Source organism: Notothenia coriiceps, unplaced genomic scaffold (genome assembly GCF_000735185.1).
Source record: "Notothenia coriiceps isolate Sejong01 unplaced genomic scaffold, NC01 NC01_scaffold00000339, whole genome shotgun sequence".
Classification (NCBI taxonomy): domain Eukaryota; kingdom Metazoa; phylum Chordata; class Actinopteri; order Perciformes; family Nototheniidae; genus Notothenia; species Notothenia coriiceps.
In genome coordinates, this window is record NW_011333040.1 from 24,333,305 (window position 1) to 24,341,260 (window position 7,956).

Here is a 7,956-nt window from a genome sequence, read left to right on the forward strand (position 1 = left end):
AACACAATCTATTGGGTCAATCAATCAAAAGACCACCTGCCGCTCTCCGGTACTCAATACCATATTATTACAGATGTGGTATAGTATGGTAAGTGTTCATAATTATTATTAAAATGTATTGAAGAAAACTTATATAAACACTTTATTAAACTAATATTCGTGTAATAAAAACAAAGAAATAATGTTACGCCTCTCTCTACTTTTATTGAAATACAGATATTTTTTTGGTAGAAAATGGATCTCTTTATATATGAAATTCAATATAGTCTGTATGCAGCATCTATTGATCAATAACGGAGAGTGCAGCTTAAGGCATTTTTATATTGTCTTCCACATTAAGCTGTTACGCATGCTGCTTGCATGAAGAGATATCACCTCATAGTGTGTTTCCTGNGGGGGGGGGAGAGAGAAGTAATACGGTTTTCTGATAAAGCTGTGGAGAGTATGTGCTGCAGGGAGGTGGATGCACAACGCACCCAGGAACGAACGCTAGCTCCAGTCCTTTTTACTGTGGACTCGATGTCCTGACAGGCTGGTATTTGTGCAACCTGCACAAACACAATACTGCACCATGATTACAAATGGTGAAATACAATGTAAAACTACCGAAAAATACCAGCTCCTTAAAACACAACCTCTCTACTCAACGCAACTCTACTATACCCGCGTTCAGAGAGCGGAGATGTGTCCCCCTCGCTAAAATGAAAATGTGTTTTTTATTGGAACCCAAGGCAAAATTATGATAATGAGAAAGGACTCATTCGAAAAGTGGAAAAACAATATAATTTACTTATTGCATTTAACACGGTGAAATACCGCTAATCACCTTCAGAACAATTAGCCCCAACACTAACAAATGCTACTCACTTCCTAATCTTTTTGTTTGTCTAATTGCGTTCGCTATTGGCTCCCTACGTCATTTTGTTCGCCTGACGCTTCCCGTCTCTGTGGCCACGGGAGACATGCATGAAATCTAATTGAAGATTAATTGTCATGTTGTGTTCATTAGTTCCTTAATGATTTTGCAATCATCACCGCTGTGGTGTTTTACGACACTCAAGGCAACCATGGCAGGATATTAACATGGCGGTGATGTCTTTCTTAAAAACAAAAAAAAAACAAGAAAGCGGAAGAAAAATAAGGTATAAGACTATTTGGATACCTGAAACCTCAGAGGTTTTCATACCTTGCCGAGAGAAATGTCTTCTTAGCAGCAGCCTGTCACCGCTGGCAGGATATGACACAGTGTTGCTCCAAACTGCGGGGTCCTTGACTACAGACAAGTCCATCATGTGATACGTGATGAGGGCAACATATTCTGCATTAGTCTCCTGTCCTGTCGGTGTCCCCATGGTGCCTTCTGTTCTGATTCCCCTCATTCATCAAGCCTCTGCTCTCAGTGGTCACTCCCTTAGTAAAAGCAGATATGGGCGGGCTAAGTTGGACCAATCATGGCAGATAATGTGCTTAAAGGTCTCATGTCATGGCCATTTCTACTGATCATAATTCCATTGTTGAGGTCTACTAGAATATATTTATATTGTGCAATTTTCCAAAATCACATTGGTTTCTCATACAGCCTCTCTGTATAGTATGTGTATTCACTCTCTGTCCTACACGCCTTGTTGGAGCTCCTGCCCCCCCCATCCCTGTGAGCCCAATTATACAGTAAGGCGCATTTGCTAAGGTACTCTTCTCTTTTACTGAATGAGAGTGAGAAACATGAATGCATCATGCAGCATCAATGAATATACAATTTGATATATTGTATATTATTCTGCAATGGGCCTTTGTGCAGAATTAGTACTTTTGCATTTGTACTTAAATACATGACTTTTACATTTCTGTACAGTATAGAACTTCTACACTGTGGTGTTCCTCCTTTTTCTTTTTTTAAACATTTGGCTTCTTCATCCACCATTGCCAATGGTGCATAAAACAGTAAGCAATACACAGGCTTTTCCAAAATGTTGTTTAGATTATTATCATAGATTGTGGTTTCTATATGTGTTGTATTAACAAGCATGAGGAGAGTCATTTGAATTCTGAGAAAAATGTTGTTGGGTTGGGTAAATGTAATCTTTTGTTGATCTTTCATTTGTTGGCTTATTGTCTCTTCAAATGATTGTTAGCCTTTTTATGTGCTGCAGAAAGGGGATTCCCTTTTATACAGTATGCCTCACTTGTAAGCACTAAAGATTGTCATTTAAAATGTAAATTGGGATCACAGCAAAGGTTATACTGCTGTAGGGAATAACTCAGAGTGTGCATGTTAAAGACGAGACTGCTAGCTCGTAGGGAATGTATTGCAGGAGGCTGTGACATTTTCATTACTTTATTTTAAACCCATTTGAGCAAGGGAGATGTTTTTTTCTTTCTCTGAGGATATTTTCATGAAAAGCAACGAAATTGAGCTCCCTGCCAACGGAGGAAACATTCTGGCCCTGAATCAAAAGTTGCCATCTGCCTGAGAGCCTTGTGTCAGCAGTTTAGCCGTATCACACTATCCACCACATCTCTGTGATCAAAACATGGCTGCGCCTCAAACGCTCGCCCAGGACGACGGCTGGGGACAGAAACAGTGGGTGGAGAGAGATGCAATCTCAGCGCGCTTTCATGTGAGCCAAAAGAGTCCGTCGATTACAGAAGCCCTGTCTTTTGTGGAAGGGGCTGTGTTGTCCCTTCGGGGTTGCACTCTGCAGAAACCGGCGGCTGTAGAAAAATATTATGCCTCTATTGTGTAGCTGTAAGGATGTGGTACTGATGTATTTCATGGAATGTTTGTGGAAATTCAGATTGAACACCATAGACCTTGTAGCTGTCAGTGTCAATGCTGTCTGATGCTGGGGGCTGTCTACCACTCCCACTGCCACTATCATTACGATGAGGGGGCGGAATGAGACATTTGCATATGAACACAGAAGTAGGCCTACATATAATTATTATTCGGCAAACATGAAAATTATGCCTTTAATTTACATTTTTACCGGTAACACTTTGTCACAACAATAATTATTGAATGGACAATACACTGGTTTAATCTTGACAAACAATTAAATGATAATTCATAATTTACAATTGATGGTATAATTGATGATATTTGTAATTAATACACGGCTTAGTTGAATACTCAATTCCGAATGGTCCATTTGAACATCTAAGAGGTTGTCAATACTCTATAATACACCGCTAAGCAAAATAATGACCGTTGCAAAGGAGAAACCACGGAGAGAAGAAAAGAGATTAAAAGACGTCAGAGAAATCACCAGAAGAAGACGGACAGGAAGTAAACACTTAGTGGAGCTGTTGGTAGCCGTGGAGTATTTGTTCTTAGCGAAAGCAATACGATAATGTTTAAGTCAATACAATAATTTTGAATTAATATTGGGAGTCATGTTGTTTTTTTATTTAGTATGTTGCCATGTAGTAAGCATTGGGCATGGTCTTTGTTCCTTAATGACCACCTCGCTGCACATTATCCCTTACTTGCTCCACATTTAATGACATTAATTAAATAATAAAAACAACATTATCCAAGACAATATCTTCCCCTAAACAGTTGTCTTGGATTGGTTGGTAATTTAACTACAAACAAAATATAGCTTTAGGAAAATTATAATTAATAACATTCAAGAAGACATTAGGATGTTGGGGTTCACAACAGAGCCGGCCAGCTAACCAATCAGAGCAGACTGGGCTCTGGTTTCAAACAGAGGGTGAAAAGAGGTGCTGCAGCACAGGCAGTATGAGAAAAATAAAGAGTTTTTTGAACATTAAAGCATGAAAACATGTCACAGTAGAGACACCACATACAAATATGAAACTGAAAATGAGCAGAATATGTCCCTTTTTAATATGAAAGAGAAGCAAAGAGCTCAATCAATCATGTTTTTGAGTTACAAACTACCTTGCATGCTCCATAGAGGCAACAATGTTATACAAGATGAATGTAACATATCAATGTTAATAACTCGGGCCCTTTTTTGCTTGATGGATCACTGTTATCGTATGTTATCAGTTATGATCCCTTTTCGCTCCTTGTAATATAGCTAGAGTTTGATATACTACCAATTAACCATTTAGTAATGATGGTTATTGGCGCACTGTTGACATGTAGCTCTAAAAAGGAGACCATGTTACAGGCAGACTTCATATTTACCACCAGCAGTGACAGCAGCGCCCCAGGAAGTATTCGTCCTAGGCCCAAATGGTGTTAGTCGTCTGGAAAAACAACAGCAACTCAGAGTGTGTTATTACATTTTCGTTTGGGGCCAACGCACAATGCTGACAGTCAGAGACAGTAGCGTTGAGCCCGGGGCCAGCAGCACACTCATAAATATAACTTCTGTGTGTGTGTGTGTGTGTGTGTGTGTGTGTGTGTGTGTGTGTGTGTGTGTGTGTGTGTGTGTGTGTGTGTGTGTGTGTGTGTGTGTGTGTGTGTGCGTGTGTGTGTGTGTGTGTGTGTGTGNAGTTCAGCAACGATGGCGACTCTGGCAGCTCCTGTGTGCTTTTCATATTTGTCTTTATGGGTGCTGTTGTAGTGGCGACTTAAATTGTAGTCCTTCATTGCCGATTTATAGTTTAGAAAGACACACCAAACCACATAGGTTTGCCTTTGAATTCTGTAAACAGATAATCTATTTCGCGAGGTGGCTGAAAGAAGACGTTTATTCTAGGTTCAGTTTTTCTTTTTTGGGCGCTCATGTTTCTTTTCCCGCTAACGGAGGAAAGCCGCGAGGTAAACCAGAAGACAATATACACTTGGCTGCAGGCCACATAATTTGGGGGAAGCGCCCCTCTAGCGGGTGAATATTATTAATTACAAGTGGGGTCTGGTTCAATGATTTGCTTGTTTACAACTGTGAAACCAATATATTTTTGTAAATTGACTCGCGGGCCGCACAAAGTTGAGGGCGGTGGCCACAATGCGGCCCGCGGGCCGCCAGTTTGCCATCCCTGCTCTAGAGTCTAGAGAATTCGAACGGCTCTTATTCGATGGCTGGCCACTGAGGTATCTTCCGGTGTCATTTCACTCCGTTAGGAAGGGTTCCTAAGCAGGCCGGACTGGCCAAAGCCTGGCCTGTAAGTGGCCTGCTGGCTGAGGAATTTTTTATTTTATGTATGTTATTGGGTGGAACGCAACGCTGCGCAAATGTGGGTCTGACTCTTTCCTCACAGAGGGTGACTGGCTGTCTACATGATGTGGACTGCCGACATGGCCACATTCAATACAGATCATACTAATGCCCTCGATTGGTCTCTGTGTCCATTCAACGGCTCGGAGGGTTGTGTATGTGTGTGGCCGCGAGCGAGCGTGAGAGAAAGCGCGCGCACCGGTTTACGTGTTTTGTTGTTGTTAGCATCTGGTGCTAGCCTAGCTGCGCTAACGGAGAATAATGAGCGGTCAAAAAAGTGGAGGAGAAGTCCCCTCCTGTTCAGACTGAGAGACCTGAATAACTACAGCTCAGGTGAGGGTAAAGGACTCTGAGTGTTTAAGTTAACTTAGTCTAAGTTCTCTGTGGGTCTCCAAAACGGTTTGGTCACCATTATTGTAAAGTTACGCATATTTCCATTTGAGGGGTAAGTGATTAGTAAAATAATGCATGATAATAATAAAAAATTGTTAACAGTGAAAAAAGGTAAGATAAACTCTTAAAAAACTGTTGAGAGCCTAAAACTAGTCTTTGCTGCTTGCCTTCAAAAGAGGAGAAGGGGAGACAGGTGAGGCTGATTCAGGAGCCCAGACCACCACTCACAACTATAAATGAACCAAAAACAATAAATAAACAAGTTTTAAAAAAAAATCCATATTGTTAATTGGTTATGGCCCTGTCCCTTATGATTTTATGATTATTTTAAATGTATACAGTTCTTTTTCATATGGGTATTGATGCATTTTAAGTCCAACATTTAAAAACAACAATCTACCGGGGGAGCATGGCCCCCGGACCCCCCTAGAGGATTTTCGAGAGGTCCACCTCCATTTTAAAATATGTTCACATGGACAGGTTCCTAATTTTATGCACTTTTAAAAAAAAATATAGTAACTCTATCTCAATATGTTTGATTCGGGTTAGTAGATTTCAAGTTTTTTAGGGCTAGCTATCACTATGGGTAGCAACTCTGTAAATATTGACAAATAAATCCAGGAAAATGGGCCACAAAAAGAAACTGGTTAGTGGCCTGGCTGAGGTGTATACACTCCCCGGCCGTGACTTATTGTCCCAGTCCGCCCTGTTCCGTAAGCTAAAAGGTTCCTAAGCTAAAAAATTGACTATTCTGAGTGTCGGTCATGGCTGCATTCATTATTTTTACCGTTTTTTTACTCACCTGGCGGTCCGTATTCACAAAGCATTTTATTTTTTCATCGTACCGCCTAGGAGATGCCTCCTAACTCCGCTAAAACATTTTTACGTAAGGAGTTTTTTCTAAAAGTTTTATTCACAAAGGCCGCTGAGACCTACTCATACTAAGGATAAATCACCTAAAGAGTTGGACTAAGAGTGACGCCGCGTTGCTGATGAGATGACGTCGAATTCTCGTGCATGAGTTAAGAAGCGGTCAGTACGGTGAATTGGTTGTTTCAGAGTAGGCCGGTCTCGTGAAACTCATCCGCACATCCCACAAACGAGCCCACTAAATCACCGAAAAAACAAGGAAATAAGCCTAGGCCTAGAAATGTATTCCTATCAAATATGTTATGGACAGTGCAGTTAGCAAGAAATACACACATGATGACAAGTTTGTGCCAGACCACGATAATGACGTTGTATATGCACGTTAAAGGAGAGAGGAGCAAACAATAAAAATACGTAAATGGCATTAAATTCGAGGAGAGGCGAATTAAAAGGCACCCTTGCAAAACTATTATCCAATGAGCATATTTCCAGCACTTAAACACTTTCCATATAACAGCCCATACGCCGTTCAAGTCCACGTATCATGATGAATGAAAACCAATCTGCGTGTTGATGGAATTGTACTCTCTTTCTATGGACGAACACGTCCTCATCTTTTGATGGCCGCCAATTATTTTTATATGCGGTCCGCGCAATAGCACCGACCACACCGGGCATACCTGCATTGCCATGAAGTTGGGCTTTTGATCCTGTGTAGTTGTTGTTGGGTCCAAAGAAACCGGATAAACTTGTGGATGATATGTGGTCTTTAGAAGAGCGCGTTGATGGTTTGGTTTTATGGCACAGCACACAGATGCGTTGCGATATTCCTAAAATCGTCCGGCCATGCAAAGTTGGCATTTTCCCTGTTGCTAATACGTAGCGTTGCAAAAACATTTTATTTCCGCAGGACTAATCGGGTATATTCTGTTAGTCGCGGGATGTTATTGCATCCCCGCACTAATTCCCACCAAACAAGTTTGGATACCCTCACGATTTAAGCCTAATATCTCTTTGATCAAATTCACAGTCTTCCATTGTCTCCAAAAACATTTCGTCTCTCAGCCCATTTTCAAGATTCTTTGTGAATACGGTCTTACTGAGTTAGGAGTCTCTCGAGGACTTTTAGCTCTCCCAGACTTAGGTGCTACTTTTTAGGCCCTTAAAATACTTTGTGAATGCTCTTCTTAGCTGAATAAAAATTAGGGAGTCCTAAATGTAAGATTTAAGACTGCCCATTATGCTTAGGAGTTTCTCCTAAATTCGCCAGTTAGGAGCTACTTTTAGCCCAAAAATCCTTTGTGAATACGGCCCCTGGTCTGTTTGTTTTGGAGAGAATAAGACATTTGCATATAATTCTGGGCAAACATTAGTGTCAACTCGGCTTAAAGCTCCCTGGGATGTCGGCTTTCTACCAATCTGCATTGGGGAAACATTGATTTTTTTTTATGTGAAACTGCTTCAAAAAAGGTGGGGTAGGTCATTTTGGGGAAACCGGCTCGAGTGCGCTAGAATTTGAAAATACACAGCTGGAAAATTCTGCCACTTCCTTACAGAG